This window comes from Piliocolobus tephrosceles, chromosome 19, assembly GCF_002776525.5.
Source record: "Piliocolobus tephrosceles isolate RC106 chromosome 19, ASM277652v3, whole genome shotgun sequence".
Lineage (NCBI taxonomy): Eukaryota > Metazoa > Chordata > Mammalia > Primates > Cercopithecidae > Piliocolobus > Piliocolobus tephrosceles.
Window position 1 is genome coordinate 17,648,919 of NC_045452.1, and position 17,299 is coordinate 17,666,217.

Genomic DNA, 17,299 nt, shown 5'->3' on the forward strand with positions numbered 1-17,299 from the left:
CCCGTCTCTACTAAAAAATACAAAAAAGCTAGCCAGGCGAGGTGGCTGGTGCCTGTAGTCCCAGCTACTCGGGAGGCTGAGGCAAGAGAATGGCATAAACCCAGGAGGCGGAGCTTGCAGTGAGCTGAGATCCAGTTACTGCACTCCAGCCCGGGCGACAGAGCGAGACTCCGTCTCAAAAAAAAAAAAAAAAAGAAAGAAAAAAGAAAATCAGGAAAGTATGATGTCCTGGAAGTCAAGTACCCAAGAAAGTGAATTAGAGAATGAAGTGATCAGTGATAGAATATTCTACAGATAGGTTAAGATGAGGGCTGAGACCAGACCACTAGATTTAGCAGCATGGAAGTTACTGGGCAACTTGGACAAGAGCCCTTTCAGTGGTGTGGCTGCAATAAAAACCTGGTTGCCTGGGTTTGAGAGGAGAACTGATATAATCAAATATAAACAACTCTACTGAGTTTTGCTTTAAAGGAAAAGAAATTCAGCAGTTGCTGACAAAGTGAGGTCAAGAGTATTATTTTTAAATAAGCGAAAGAACAGCTTAACTGTATGCTGACAGGACCAAGCCAATAAAGATAGAAAACTTGATGATCCCAGAGAGAGGGGAGAGAATTGCTGGATCCACGTCCTAAACACACTAGCAGAGATAGGACCTAGTGTACAACTGGAGGGTTCACCTTATATATATAGGAAGGTAAATGCTTCATGGGTGAAGGGAGAGTTTACTGATACTGATGAGAGAAAGTGGGTAAATATGGAGGTGGGAAATCCCCTCCCGATTGCTTCAGTTTTGCACATATCATCTGGTACTTACGACCTGCAAACAAAAGCCAAAAGAAGCAATTTAACAACAACAGCATGGCATTCTGGGAGCCTAGATGGCACAGTATTAGGGCTCCTTTCTCACTTGCCCTCTGGGTTTCTGTTCTCTAAAATCCTTGCAATCACTAAATGGCATAACTTTTTCTACAAAAGAAAGGCAGGGAACTAGGGGGCACAAAGGAGTCACTGATCCATACTGACTCTGAAATCTAGCAGGGCAAATGCTGAAAGTTCCTTGATTAAGTCTCAACACTGGGAAAAGAATTCTCCATGACTTCTGCCTTCATCTCTAGGCTCCTGCTTCCAATCTCTGAGTCATCTTTCCCTTTTGATGAAAGGTGGCATGTGTTAGCTGCTGAGCACTTTCTCAGCCTGCTTCCTGCCAGCAGAATGCTAGGGGTGTCCGACAGCCTCTTTTCATTTTGTACTGTTTCTTTTCCTGTTCAATCCTAGCCACAGTGGATTTCCTGCAAATCTCACCACAACAGACAAAAGTTATACCCATAGATCTCTCCAAGAGGAACTCTTCTCTACCTCTACCTTGGGATCCTGCTAAAAAGGCTAGAAGTCCTATTGTTTGACTGAGAGCCTTTAGTGTGACTGAAGAGTACCCTAAGGCACTACCTTCTCAGGTCTTAACAAAAGGCTTTAAAGGCACAGCTTCGGCTTTACCTTTAGACCACCATTCTCCCTGGAATGGGTCTTGAATTGATCTTTGGCATGTCTTAATTTCATCAGCCTTTGCCAACCAGAAAGGCTGAGAATTTTCAAAATCATCAAGTTTTGGCTCCTTTTTTCACAGTGCTTCCCTCAATTTATTTATTTCCCCTCATACTTTAAGCAGCAAGAAAGAACCAGGGGGCATCTGCAATGTTTTGCTTAGACGTTTACTTAGCTAGCTCTCTCAGTTCATGAAACACACTTTCTGCTTACCGTAACTACAAACGATAATGTGGCTAAATTTTCAGCCACTACATAACAAGGATCCCCTTTCTTCCAGTTTCTTTCCTTTAAGACCTCGTGACAATCGCCTCAAAGTCCTGTATTTTACAGTGTGTTCAAGGTACTCTAATCTTATACTAACACTTTCCTCAAAAGTCCACTGCCCTGTTCCAAAGTCACTCCCACAGTTTAGATGTTCACCAAAAAGCACCCCACTATTGGTACCAAAATCTGTAGTTCTCTCTCTTTCTTTTGGATGCATGGTCTTGCTCTCTTGCTCAGGTTCTCGCTCTCAGCTTATTGCAGCTTAGACCTCCCAGGCTCAGGTGATTCTCCCACCTCAGCCTCCCAAGCAGCTGGGACTACAGGCGCGCTCCACCTCGCCCGGCTAATTTTTGTATTTTTAGTAGAGATGGGGTTTTGCTATGTTGCCCAGGCTGGTCTCAAACTCCTGGGCTCAAGCGATCCACCTGCCTCAGCCTCACAATGTGCTGGGATTACAGACGTGAGCCACCACACCCGGCCTAGTTATCTATTTCTATGTAACAATTCATTTTCAATCACAGTAGCTTAAAACAATATTTATTATCTCAGTTTATGTGGATCAGAAATCCAGCTGGGTAAGCTAAGTGCCTCTGGTTCAAGGACTCTCACAAGGCTGCAGTCAAGGTGTTGGCTGCGGCTGCAGTCATTAAGGCTTGACTATCGAGGATCCGCCACCAAACTCACTCACCCGGTTTTTGGCAGGCCACTAGCTGTTAGGCCTAGACATCTTTGGCTCGTGGGCCTTCCCACAGGGCTACTTAACAGTGTAGGGGCTCTGAGAGAAAGGCAGAGAGGGCAAACACCCAAGATAAAAGCTACAGTCTCTTTGTAACCAAATCTTGGAAGTGACATCTCATCGCTTTTTCCATATTCTACGCATTCAAAGTGAGTCACTAGGTCCAGCCTATAAGGGGAAGAGAATACACAAGGGTATGAATATCAGGAGATGGGGATCACTAGGGACCATCTTATATGCTGCCTATCAAAGACCAGCTGAACGTATTACAACGTATTGGTTAAGAGTACTGACTCTGAAGCAAGACTGCGCATTTGAATCTTCCTTCCCTGCTGTAAGATGCAACAAGACAATAGTAATGAAAGCATCAGACCCAGTGCCTCCTATCATAGGAGGCACTCGGGAATTTGTTTTCTTATCCCTTCCAATCCCAACTGCCTTTAACAATCACAAATTTCTCCAGTTTGAATATTATCGGCAGACATCCAATATTACAGCAACTTGCTGAGCAACAAGCAAAAATGGTTTTGATTTTCAATGAATCCAAGAAACTTATTTTTAATAACCTTAATTTAATAACATTAAACATAAAAATAAATATCTAAAAATACTTCATTATAGCAGAGGAGAACACAGACACAGTAACAATTGATCTTTCCAACACGTGCTCTGTCCCCCCACGCCTGCCCGGCCTTTGGCATCTACTGTACTGTTTAGTGAGACTTTCAGTCCCACCTTGCAAAAAAAAATATAATTTTTTTTACCTAACTGGCAATTTCAAGTACTGTACAAGAAGCAGAATAAATAGATCATTAAGAATATTTTTATGTGGATGTCACTTTATCTGAGAAATAATACTGAACAATTCTACTGGGAAATAATCATGCCCATTTTACAGATGAGACGCAAGAGTAGAAAGATCATGTGTCTAATATACAGCAGGCTAATGACTAGGCCAGGGACAGAAACGTAACTAGCATATGATGTGAAACACAATGAAACCACAGTCAGTTTCCTGATTTTCATGGACACGAGAATCTGGCCAGTGATTAAAGGGTTCACTTCACACTTAGGAAAAAAATAGTAATTGGACAGTTATTTTAGGGAATGAAAGCTCGGTCTTTATTTATTTAACCTCTGAATCAATAGTCTATATTTAAATAAGCAAGTAAACACTATACAAGTTAATACACAATTAAGACAGTACAGAGCCTATAGATTTGGGTTAAGTGAAACCCAAACCTAATTTTTTTTTTTTTTTGAGACGGAGTCTCGCTCTGTCACCCAGGCTGGAGTGCATTGGCGCAATCTTGGCTCACTGCAAGCTCCGCCTCCCGGGTTCACGCCATTCTCCTGCCTCAGCCTCCCGAGTAGCTGGGACTACAGGCGCCCACCACCACGCCCGGCTAATTTTTTGTATTTTTAGTAGAGACAGGGTTTCACCAGATAGCTAGGATGGTCTCGATCTCCTGACCTCGTGATCTGCCTGTCTCGGCCTCCCACAGTGCTGGGATTACAGGTGTGAGCCATCGTACCCGGCCCAAACCCATTATTTTAGTTGAACACTGTGCTACACAGACAATTCATTATACCTAGAATATCCAATTAACTTCTCAACCGATATCTGTGGAATGTCTATTCTATGCTGGCCTTCAATTACAAGTAACATATGTTCTCTTATTTAATAATAGTAAAAGATGCTAAAAAAAAAATTTGTGAAGCGGAGCACCAAGTTCTCACATTCAGAAAAAGATACTAATTCTAAACAGGAAAGCAAATGCTTTCAACTAGATTACAACTTTTAAAAGCAATATAGTCATGTGCTGCTTAATGCCAGGAACACATGCTGTGAAATGTATTGTTAGGTGATTTCATAGCTGTGAGATCATCATAGAGTGTACTTACATAAACTCAGATAGCCTAGCCTACTATATACCTAGGCTATACGGTATGTATGACCTATTCCTCTTAGGCTACATACATGTACAGCATGTGACTGCTGAATACTAGACTGTGGGCAATTGTAACACAATGGTATTTATGTATCTAAACACAGAAAAAGGGACAGTAAAGATACAATTGTTATTTATACACTCTTGGGAAACCACCGTAGGATTGAACTGCATTGACTGATGCGTTCAACTGTATTGATGAATGATGCGGTTCATAGCTAACTGAAACGTCTTTATGCGGTACATGACTGTACAGTTTTCTAGAACCAAGAAGGAGAAAAGAGTTAGTGAAGTAAGACAGCTCCTAAAATAGATTTTTGTTGTTGTTGGGGAAAGGACCACAGGAAATGTATCTTGGGCATTTGGGCATTTAATCCTCCACCCTCCCTTTCCCACTTGTCAATATGTGTGCTTTGACCACGCTGCTTTTCTTTTTTCTTTTTTTTTTTTTGAGATGGAGTCTCGCTCGGCCGCCCAGGCTGGAGTGCAGTGGCCGGATCTCAGCTCACTGCAAGCTCCGCCTCCTGGGTTTACGCCATTCTCCTGCCTCAGCCTCCCGAGTAGCTGGGACTGCAGGCGCCCACCACCTCGCCCGGCTAGTTTTTTGTATTTTTTTTTTAAGTAGAGACGGGGCTTCACCGTGTTAGCCAGGATGGCCTCGATCTCCTGACCTCGTGATCCGCCCGTTTCGGCCTCCCAAAGTGCTGGGATTACAGGCTTGAGCCACCGCGCCCGGCCAACCACGCTGCTTTTCTACTCTCCAAATGAACAATTTAAAATCTACAATGAGTATTTACTTACTTGGTTCCAAATTTAGTCCTTAATTTATACATTTTACAACAAAGTTCCATATTCTGGTTTGAAACATGACCAAAAAGAGATAGTTGTTTAACATTAAATGTCACATTAAAACAAATAGTAAAGGCAGCTTTCCTAAATAACTGAAGCTTACTATCTTTTAGCATTCATGCATAAGACTTTCCTCTCTACTTAAAATCTTTATTCTCACTGTCAAACCCTGATCTCAAGGCCCTTTTACCTCATACCTGAACAACTACAATGGTAACTGTTCTCTATGCCTTCTCTGACCCCATCTCCTGCTCTTCCTTGCCCTCCCATGCCCTGGAGGTCATGAGCTATTCTCAGCAAACTCCTCTATATACTCGACCTCTCTTCTGTGAAATTCTCTTTACTCTTGATCCTAAGGAAACCTGACTGCCCCTGAGATTACTGTTGCTTCTACAGTAAACACTTTTCTCTTACCCATCACATACCTCAGCAGGGGCAAGCATCCGCCTTACTCCCCATCACCATGCAGTTTTGGACCTTCCCGGTATCCTCTTCCTTCCTTCCCAATACTGCTTCCAAACTACTTCTCTTCCCTCCAGGCAAACTGCACCTATCACCTGCTAAATAGGGCTCCCTGATTTCATCTCCATTGTTTCTCTTATCACTCTGATAACTTCAACAGCCACACAGATTCAACACTTTGGCCTTCTTGTTGAAGTCTTGAGCACCAACCGTATTTTTCCACCACTTTACCTAAAGCCATTCACCTAGCATCATATTCTAACACAATCATCACCTATAAAAATTTCAAGTATTCTATTATCACACCATCAAGCATTTGCTTACAATAGTAGTTTGATCCCTGTGGCAATTCTCCAGGCTCCTTAAGATCTCTAGTTTACAGGCTGATCGTACTACTTTTTCACTATTACTCCTTCTCATGTTCTACTTCCCTCCTAAGCCAGTTTAGATCCTATGGCCCCATACTATACAGAGTCTTCTCCAAAAAATCTTAATTTCCTTGTCCTCTTTTCCCTTACTCTAACTTATTTGGTAGCTCCAACCATGTACTTACTTCTCTCCTGCATTTAAATAACAGAAGATCGCTGGATAAAACTCACACAACTGACTCGCCACCACATACATCAAATTTATGATCACAAATCTTAAGCCTACTTCATTTCTGTAGTAAATTTACTCCCCGTTTTTTTGAGATTACTATTTTATACCTTGCTTCACTCCTCAAATCTGCAATACAGTAGTCATGTGTCACTTAACAGGAATGTGTTCTGAGAAATACATCACTGAGCAATTTCATTGTGTGAGAACATCAAAGTGTGCTTACACCAACCTAGATGGTCTAGTCTACTAAATACGTAGGCTGTACAATACAGCCCATTGCTCTAGGCTATTGTCTTGGTCCATTTAATGTTGCTATAAAGGAATACCTGAGGCTGTGTAATTTATAAAGAAAAGAGGTTTATTTGGCTCACAGTTCTGCAGGTTGTGCAAGAAGTGTGGCACTGGCACCTGCATCTGGTGAGGTTCTCTGGCTGCTTCCACTCATGGCGGAAAGGGAAGGGGGGCTGAATGGCCTCCATATTGCTAAACCCAAGGACGGTTTCCAGTGTCTTGCCATAATCTCTTATCTTGATTTCCTAATGTCCTGGTTTTCCTCCTCAAGAATAAGGTCTCCAAAACCTAGTTCCTTGCTTCCTTTGAAAATCTTGGCCAGGCACACTGACTAAGGCCTGTAATCCCAGCATTCTGGGAGGCCGAAGTGGGCAGATCTCTACAAGTCAGGAGTTCAAGACCAGCCTGGCCAACATGGTGAAACCCCGTCTCTATTAAAACTACAAAAATTAGCCAGGCATGGTGAGGGTGCCTATAATCCCAGCTGTTTGAAGGCTGAGGCAGGAGAATCGCTTGAATCCAGGAGGCGAAGGGTGCAGTGAGCCAAGGTCATGCCACTGTGCTCCAGGTTGGGTAAAAGAGCTAGACTCCGTCTCAAAAAGGAAAAGAAAAGAAAATTCATTCTTCTCCAGGCATTAACTTCTCTTCTTGCTCTACATTTCTCCCTAGACCATTATCATTTTAAGCCATTATGAGACCCGCTTGGGGCATGCAGATTTCTCACAATGGAGGAAAAACTCTATCTTTCCTTCTGTTTCCAGACTTAGGTGGCCATGTAAGCAATATTTCCTCTTGAACATCTCAAAGTTACCCAAGTACTAAATCCAAAACCAAACCCATGATCCCTTTCATCTTCTCTCCTACAAAAACCTGGTCCTCTTCTAAATTACAACATCCTGTCAATTTTACCTTCTGAATCTCTCAATACAGCTCCGCTTCCCTCTAGCCCATTCTAGCATGACCTTCCCTGTTACTCAGACTCTTACATGACAATCACCTAACTCCTCTCTGCACTTTTACTCTCCTCTAATCTGTGTAGGTATCTTTTAAAAAAACAAATCTAATTATAAACTTCACTTCACCCTACTCCCAGTCCTACTTATAATCTTTTAATGGCTTTTCATTGTCAAGTACCGTACCTATCATGGTATCTGATCTTAAATGTTATCTGAACTGAGCCGTTGTCTACATTTTGTAATAATTCAACTTACTATTAAGTCTAGTTCTCTAATTGTATAGAGCAACTAGAGTGGCAAAGTAGTGATAAAAAGCACTAAATGACTATCGTGAAACCTGAACAATAAAGTGTTGTTATTATCTTATTTTTGTTTCACACAAAAGAACTTCCAGAAACTTTCACAAGTTATCTCAATAATCTCTTGGTCCCATTTTAAAGATTAGGAAACATGCTAGAAAGACGATACACTGACAAATGGCACAACTAAGACCTAAAACTGTATCTTTTGACTCAAAGTCTGTGATTTCTAAGTTTTACGATAAAGCCATCAGTCACTCACTACTTCATTTCTAAAATGGCTGATACGCATTTTTCTAAGATTATTCCATGAATGTTCCTAAGAATACATCTTTTTCATAACCTGAAAAATCAAGGTATATGCAGTTAAGTAATTGTCTCAAGTAACGAAGGGGGAAGCAAGCAGAATTCAGGTTTCCTTATTTTCATTACTCTAGCCTTGTGCCATGCTGAATGGTAGTACAGGCAGTGTCCCTCATCTGTGGAAAATATCTTCCAAGACCCCCAAGTAGATGCCTGAAACTTTGGGTAGTACTGAATTCTATATATATTATGATAAAGTTTAATTTGTACATTAGGCACAGTAAGAAATTAATGATAACTAATAACAAAATTGAATAATTATACTATAATAAAAGTTACACGAATGTGGTTTCTTTATCTCTCTCAATACTTTTGGAACGTGATTGACCTTGGGTAACTAGAGCTACAGAAAGTGAAGACATGAATAACGGGGACTACTATACTGATAAACTGGACACCACTGAACAAATATAAAATGAGGCTAATTGTGGTATAGCAAGTTTTAGGGATGGACAAACCACAGTTCAAATTCTAACTCTGACAACTGCAAACTGCATAACTTTGCAAGTTACTGAAATATCTGCTTTCTCATCTGAAAAATGAAGATAACAGCTAACACCGAGGTGCACTGAGGACTAAATATTATCATTCAATAGACAGTTTAAAATAAAATAAAATAAAATAAAAATCAGGTTCTCCCAAAATTAGCTAGTGTAAAATGAAATAAGAGCCATAGTTTTTAAAAGATAAGATTGGGTTTCCAGGTCTGCCATTTACTGCTTGTCATATACTCTCTCATAGTTGCTTTCCTCACCTGTATAATAGAGATAATGATACTTAGTCCTTAGCAATGTTGTGAGGATGAAATAGCACATAAAAGAACCTCACTTATATGTGTTAACTGAATAGCATACAAAAATCATTATTATCTATATACACAGATTTGAATAGCATACAAAAATCATTATTATCTGTGTACATTGATTCTCTGCCATGGTGTTATAAATTTGTTAAGGGCACACTATGTCTTCGCTCTATGCCCAGGCTGGAAAGCAGAGGCGCAATCTCGGCTCACTGCAACCTCTGCCTCCTGGGTTCAAGGGATTCTCCTGCCTCAGCCTCCTGAGTAGCTGGGATTACAGGTGCGTGCCACCACGCCCAGCTAATTTTTTGTATTTTTAGTAGAGATGGGGTTTCACCATGGTTGCCAGGATGGTCTCGATCTCCTGACCTCATGATCTGCCCACCTTGGCCTTCCAAAGTGCTGGGATGACAGATGTGAGCCACTAAGGCCGGCCAGGGCGCACTATGTCTTTAATCATCTTTGTATTTGTAACAGCTAGTTCTACCCATTATGGGCATTCATTAAATGTTGGCTGAACTGATTTACTAAGAAGACAGAATTGATCTATGATAAAACAACAGTTCAAAATAAAATCCAGAAGTTCACCCACACAGAGCATGAATAAGAGAGTGCCTGGTGTCTGTCCAGCTAAGACTGCTCAGACAGGGAGAACATATCCTGTTTTCTGGTAATTTAAGTCAGTGGTCTATAATTATGTTTATTGGATATAAATTATACAATCATCAAACAAGTAAGTTCCCTCAGTACAGGAATCATATCTGTCTGTCTGTCTCTTCCTCTCCCTGTTTTTGATGATGGCGATGACAGAGGGAGAATAAATGACACAATGAATGCTTAATAGTACTGTACACCTCAAAAAAAAAAAAAAGTTTACAACAAACAGTGGGGCTTTTCTCCATCAGGAGGCAACCTTAACAAGGGCTCCCAAGCCATGAGTACTTAACATACAAATTGAGCAGGAAAATATTTCACAAAAAAACTAGTTTGTGTTTATCAAAGTTCTCCCTATATGAATTAAAAGATACCCTCAACAGGACAGAGAAAACACTTTGGGGTGGTGAGTGGTCTGTCTATGCAAATGTTCAAAGCAAAAAGTTGGCTTGTACTAGTTATTTATTGAGCAACTATTGTGTGCCATTCACCACGTTAAGTATGTTTCACAGATGATCTCAAATCTTCACAACAATCCTGAGTGCTACTATTTTCCCTATATGACAAATGAAACTGAGGCTCAGAGAGGTTAAGTAACTTGTTAACAGTCAAACACTTGGAAATGGCAGAGGTGGGATTCAGACCTAGTGAAGTTTCTGAAACCCATATTCTTTTCACCACCTCAGGCTGCCAACTGACGCTACCAAATTCACTAAAAAAGAGGATGACTCAACAGGAAAGCTGGGAGAAAATCTGGCAAAGAAGCATAGAGAGAGCACAAGATAGCATTCTATCTCAGAGTTCTAGACACATGGGAGCAAGTTAATGAGCTGCATCTAACTACACAAATGAAAATGCCTGGATAAGCTATAACTTTTACTCTTCAATTCTACAGGTTCTAAAAATGTCTATCTGCACCAATTCAGAGGTAATGACAACTAAACATAGTCCAGTAATTTTTCTAGAATACTCAGAAAGGGTGCCTTTGACCCATTACTGATACCAAACCAAGCAAGCAATGGAGGTGATACATGTATGTCTGACAGTTTTCGCTGTTCACCTGAACCTAAACATCCTTGTGGAATTGGGCATTTTTCAGGCATATCTACTGCTACATAAAATTCACTTCACAGAATTTCAGAATATGAGGAGGTTCAGTTCAATCATCTTACGGATGTGGAAACTGAGTCTCAAAATAGTCAAATGACTGCCGAAAGTCACATGGCTTGGTACTGGCTAACCCTCCACTAAAATGCTCATCTCCTATTCCTAGTCCACAGCAGCTCCTCTGTGCCTCCCACTGAATGCGTGACCACCCAGGTTTCCTTCTACGTACCTGGGCATTATTCACTATGGCTCCTTCTGCACGTCCTCAATGAAGTAAACAAACGCACTGGGCTAGATGACACAAATAATAAAAGAGATAGAGCTGACCTGCTTTTTGCCCTCTAGGCAGTGCTACCCAAGCCTTCAGGTGTCATGGCACACATAGGAAATATTTTTTATAGCACGAAGTGGTAAACAAATTAGGGAGAACATGATCAAAGTGACCAGGGGATTCCCAAGCCCCAGCTGGCTGCTCCAAGGGTTGTGGGGTATAGTAATCTTGGCATATTTTTATCTCAATCTGGCACGAGGCATTGGTAGGGAAGCTCTGTTCCGGGGTTAATAAGTAAAAAATCAATTGAGATAAGTATACAAATAACTATAATGTAAACACAAAGGAAATAACTAAGGAGACTGTCACTGTCTGCTTTCATCAAACATAAGTGAAAATGAGATTAATTCAACTTGCTTTCTTTCATAACTCCTCTTCCAAACAAATCAAAAGACAGAACAGCCCATCCTTCAGGTCAACAGGGCTGCTCAATCCCACCCACAAGGCTGCAAAGAGCCCGCACAGATGACTCGTTCACAGGGAGGCGAAAACTACTTAATGCACATTAGCGTGTCAGAAAAGTTCTGAGCTCTTACAAGGACTACACACAAAATCAATAGAGGAGAGAAAATAATATTTCAAGGTCATATTCAAACATGAAGGGAGAAGCACGAAAAGCAGCCCCTCCCAACACACACATATATACATATACGTCTTCTGTGAACAAGCTCCATCTCTCCAAACGCAGTTAAAATTTGCTTTCTGATAATTTATAAATTTAGCCTGCGTTAGCCAAGTAGGTTCCTGCAATTCCAGACATCTGGGCTGAAGGGCAAAGGGCAAAGGGAAACTTTCAAAAAGCTGGCTAGTAGCCAAGGGCATCACATCTAGTAGGCTCCCTTAGCAACACACAACAGCTGTTTGCTAGAGAGACATACTGCCATCTTTGCAACGGACTATAAGATGTTCTTGTCTTAACAACTAAAAATTGCAGGCAGGTACGGGGAGCAGTTTCTGTATTATTTCCTCTGACATTACTCTAAAAGTTATCACATTTTAAATTTACAAGCTTCTCTAGTTATAGAAAGTTTTCCTCCATCCCAAACTACAATGCTACAATTAACGGTAAATTACAATAATAGAAGGTACTACATTCCTGGCAAACATAAAATGCTTTATAATGTCTGATTATTAATTACTATTCTAACTGCTATAGACTTGATTTCTAACTATGGGCAAGTCACTCTTTGTGACTTAATTACTTTCCTCATACAATTTTAATAACAGTAGTGAGTGACCTACTTCACAAGACTACTGTGAAGGATAGTAATAATTAATAGATAAAAGCTTATGAAAGCTTATTCCTAATTAATAATCATGCCACCTATTGGCTCTCAATATCTAAAGACATGGCTTATCAAGGTCAGTACCCCCAAAACAAAACACAAGTCGATCCTGAGCCACCAGGAAGACTGCAGTTCCTGAAGTAACCAGCTCACTTCACCTGCCCCACTTGCCTTCTCCAAACCTACCAAGCCCAGGGGATGGTACTGCGCAGGGAATTCAGCCCTTGCACCTAAGTCTGACAAGATAAATAACACAGGGGGAGGAAAACAACGATGTCACAATCACTGCTAGGTTTTAAAAACCTAACACCTTGGAACAGAAGGGGATGTGGCAGTCTGTGCTCTGTGGGGAGGCCATTTGTGCAATAGCAGAACCTCGCAGCTTTCCACTCCTTATATGTGCAAGCGCAAACCCTCACCCACAGCACTCTGTACTCACCCAGAGGTACATCATGTCAGATCGGGCTGCTCAAACTCAGCGGTCAGTGGATCCTGGACTGCAAAAAGGCACTTCAGCGAACCGAAGAAAGAAGATGCCAGAACTGGGGGGCAAGGGTTTGAGGTGGGGAGAAACCCCCCAAAATCACTTGAGTTAAAAAATCCTAAAAAAAAAAAAAAAAAACTGGGCTCCCCCCCCCTCCTCTCCAGCTGACTGTTCTGTTGTTCTCTCTCCTCCCTCTCACCCTCCCTCCGTCCCACCGTCCCTCCCTCTCTCTCTCCCTCTCTCTCTGTTTCTCTCTCTCTCTGGGAGTTCCCAGCCCTGAGTATCTGAACTAGAGTGTACAGCACACTCGCTCTGTATTTGCCTTCAGGGAATCTCTCTCTGTAATTCTACTTCTAGAAACACAATCACCACTCACAAAGATTATTGCAAAAGACAGGGATGGGTGGGGTCAGTTATAAACCACCAGCACCAGTTTCTAGTGCTAGATATACATTAGTTTAAGATGAGTTCTTTAAACATGAATGAAGCAATCAAAAATCTCTGCCCTCTAAGATCCAGGTGAGTGAGCCAAGCTTTCCCTCTGCCCCAACTGTGGAGCCCCTTGCAGAAGCCAAGCACATACACAGAACCTGCTCAGAGCCCACATTCCTTTCTCACAACGTCTGCTGGACACCACTATTCTTTATGTCATTTCACCACTAATAATTCTTAATCTTAAAAGTTTTTAAAACACAAGAAAACTTAAGATATAAAACTGAATAGGCTTTTCATCTTTTTTATTACTACTGCCCTAGTTCAGATCAACATAGCCTGGCTTCTGAAAGAGTCAAGTGGATCATGAGCTCCTAGCATGGTACAGACACTTTACTCACCATGTAGACAGGCTAAGGTGCACGGCCTGGGTTTCAATTCTAGATCTACAAGTAATATCATTATGGCCTGGGGAAAGTTTCCAGCCTGTCCAGGCTTCTGTTTCCTCAACCAAAAAATAGGTATAATACTCCTTTCAGAGGTGTTGGAATGATATAACTACGTAAACAGTCTGCCATGTTCCTGGTGACCATGTTTTCTAATTTCAGTTCAGTTCAAACATTTATTAAGTGCCTCCTATTGCCAGGCAAGTTTTCATTCATTATGCCCAGTGGTGAACAAGTATTATCAAATCACCTGTCCTAATGGTTTTTATTCAGAAAATCACGTAATTATCCCCCATATTCTAATGCCAATGTCAAGGCCCATGCATGTTCCTTGCTTCCCTGACCCATTTCTCCATGTTCAAATCCAAAAGCACACCCCAGCTGTGAGTGAGCTCTCCTTTCTCTGTGGGGTCTGGGGTCTGGTGTTTGTAACATGGCACTGACCACCTCTGCGGGCTACTTCTCCAAGTATTCCTATAGCAAACCACTTCTCCTTTGCACATCTTCCTTGGTGGAGACCTAACATCTCATCTTGGCTCATCTATTTTTGGCCATGGAGTCTTCTGCATAGTACTTAGCACATAGTAGGTGCAAAAAACATTCTCAAAGGGTAATAGGTTTTGAGGAATATTCCACTCCTTCCCACTTATTAAAGAAAAAACAAAAAATAAAAAATAAAAATAAAAAGCAAACAAAAACCACCTTCCAGCTGCCTCAGGGTTTCGGCTCCCCCTCAGACATGTTGAAACAGCTCCTTCCTGCTTATAAAATCTCCAAGTAAGGTCTACAAGTCTCACACTCAAGGTAGGCCCCATGCAGGTACTTTCACTCTCCCTACCTAATATTCCCACTGTGCGTGCTCTGGGTTTAGTCACCTGCCATAGTGGGGTTTCTTCCTCTTAGGGTAGAAATAGAATCACTTTTCCTTGTCTTCCACACTGAATGCATGCTTTCCGCAGAAGAACCTTTTCTCTCCTCCCACCTTAATTTAAACTCCCAGCTCACTTAAACTTGGAGTGGTGGGGCAGGTATTCTTCTTGGCCCCACCCAAACCTTTTCTTTATCTCTACAGAGAACCTCTCTGCTTCTTCTGAAGGCAAGACTATCACATTTCTAATACAAAGGAGGAGAAAGAACTTCCAAGACTGAAACTGAGACAGCCTATTTTCTAAATAAAAAAGAAAATCTTGACTTTCCATAAAATGTTACTTAGACTCTTTTACATGTCCACAATCAGTTTTTAAACACAACTTTCCTCTCTAGTTTCATAGCTCATGCCCTAAATCTTAAGTCACCAACACTCCCTATACTATACTCTAAATAACTATATTAAAATTACACTGACAAGAGATTCATTTTTTCGAACTCTTTGAAGAGTCTGTTGTTACTCGACATTCATTCTTTTTTTTTTAAACCTTAAATGTTTTAATGGTGGGATCCTATTCACTGTGTACAGGATTCTCTAAAAAGACCACCTGGCTGGGTGCTCAAACCACATGGGCTGACCCAAAAGACGTCAAAACCAAGAGTTACTCAGGAGGCACTAAATGGTGACGGTCTTGGCTGGTTTCACATCCTCAATTTCAGCAGCCAGCCAGCAGTAAGTGCGCTGACGCCGCAGCATCTCGATGGCCTTGAGTTCCAGTGGTGGTGCCTGAATACCAAGGTTTTCTAAGCTGGGCAGGTAAGACAATGTCACATCTGTGATGTGAATCCGCTCCACTTTATCCCTTGTTGCCCAGGGCTCTAATGGGCTTATTTCAAAGTCTCTTGCTATCCACTGATAGGCAAAACGTGGCAAGGGGTACGGAAGGAAGAGTCTGTGAGCCACAGCAAAGATGTACTTCACCAGGTCAAAGAGGTACCCATTTGGCCCAATGAAAGCAAAGGTTTTTCCGTTGGCGTCAGGATCCTTAACTGCATCAACAATTCCTTTGGATACATCTATGACATAGTGGTTGTTTAACTGCCTTCCAGCCCAAGGAAACAAGGGGTATAGCACCAAACTAACACATATTTGCAAAATAATTAAGGAATCTATCCTCTCTTCCAAAGATGTCCAACAGCTTTATGATAATGGCTTCTGGAAATGCATCTCTCACCGCTTTCTCTCCAACAGCCTTATTTCTCAAATATCCAGAAGAGCTTTTAATATTCGCATTCAGATGTGAAACATGAATGAATTTTCCAACTTCGACTTCCTTGGACACCTGAGCAATTGCTTAGGGGATCTTCACAAAAACATCCTCAAAATCAAAGTTTTTTATTTCCCAGTCTCGTCCAACAAGATTGATGACCACACTGCTGTGTTCCACTACTCGTCGGATAGAATCTTTATCTCTTGTGTCCCATTCCAGAAACAGAAGCTAGCCCAGGTCACCCATGGGACGAAGGTGCATGATGTCATATGTATCACACCGATAGGGAAGGATCACCTGTGACCCTATGCGTCTGCGGTGGTTGACAACACATTGGCCCAGGAATCCTGTTGCTCCAAACACAGTGGCCACCATCCCACTGACTGAGGAACGTCCACCTCATGAGGTATGAGGGCATGATGAAGCTGGCAATGGAGTGGGCCGTGACACACAGATGTGGCTATTGAAGTAATGGCAGAACGTGACAGTGGCAGGGCCCAGGAACCCAGGATTGTGCAGCAGCCACCATCTTCTCCCACAATCCTTTCTTTGTTTTGTTTTCTTTTTTTTTTTTTTTTGTTCCGTTTTTTTGAGACAGGTCTCACTCTGTAGCCCAGAGGCTGCAGTGCAGTGGCGTGATCGCGCCTCATCGCAACCTCTGCCTCCCAGGCTCAAGTGATCCTTCCACCTCAGACTCCAGAGTATCTGGGACCACAGGCGCACGCCACCATGCCTGGCTAATTTTGTTGTATTTTTGGTAGAGACGGGGTTTCACTATGTTGCCCAGGTTGGTCTCAAACTCCTGACCTCAAGTGATCCACCTGCCTAGGCCTCCCAAAGTGTGGGATTACACTCATAAGCCACCAAGACCACTGGCAGTCATTCATTCTCAACCAAGTATCAATAAAATAAATATAACGAAATTCTGGATCTTCATACTGTAACTTTATAGTGTTATCTTTTAATCAAGTTTGGGATAGAATTAAGACAAAAGGTTGGGCGCGGTGGCTCACGCCTGTAATCCCAACACTTTGGGAGGCCGAGGCGGGAGGATCACCTGAGGTCGAGACCAGCCTAACCAACATGAGAAACCCTGTCTCTACTAAAAATACAAAAATTAGCTGGGCATGGTGGCACATGCCTGTAATCCCAGCTACTCAGGAGCCTGAGGCAGGAGAATTGCTTGAACCCAGGAAGCAGAGGTTGCAGTGAGCCGAGACCCAGCCTGAGCAACAAGAGCAAAACTCTGTCTCTAACGTAACGTAACGTAACGTAACGTAACGTAACGTAACGTAACGTAAC

At 41.9% G+C, this 17,299-nt stretch overlaps 1 protein-coding gene and 1 pseudogene across 5 annotated transcripts in view; both read right to left on the reverse strand.

The window, feature by feature from the left end:
* The window catches only part of RBFOX2 (RNA binding fox-1 homolog 2), a 299,483-nt gene that overhangs the window by 146,971 nt on the left and 135,213 nt on the right, over nucleotides 1-17,299 (reverse strand). The gene's annotated exons all lie outside the window — the stretch shown is intronic.
* Nucleotides 15,403-16,532, reverse strand: LOC111549077 (annotated as a pseudogene).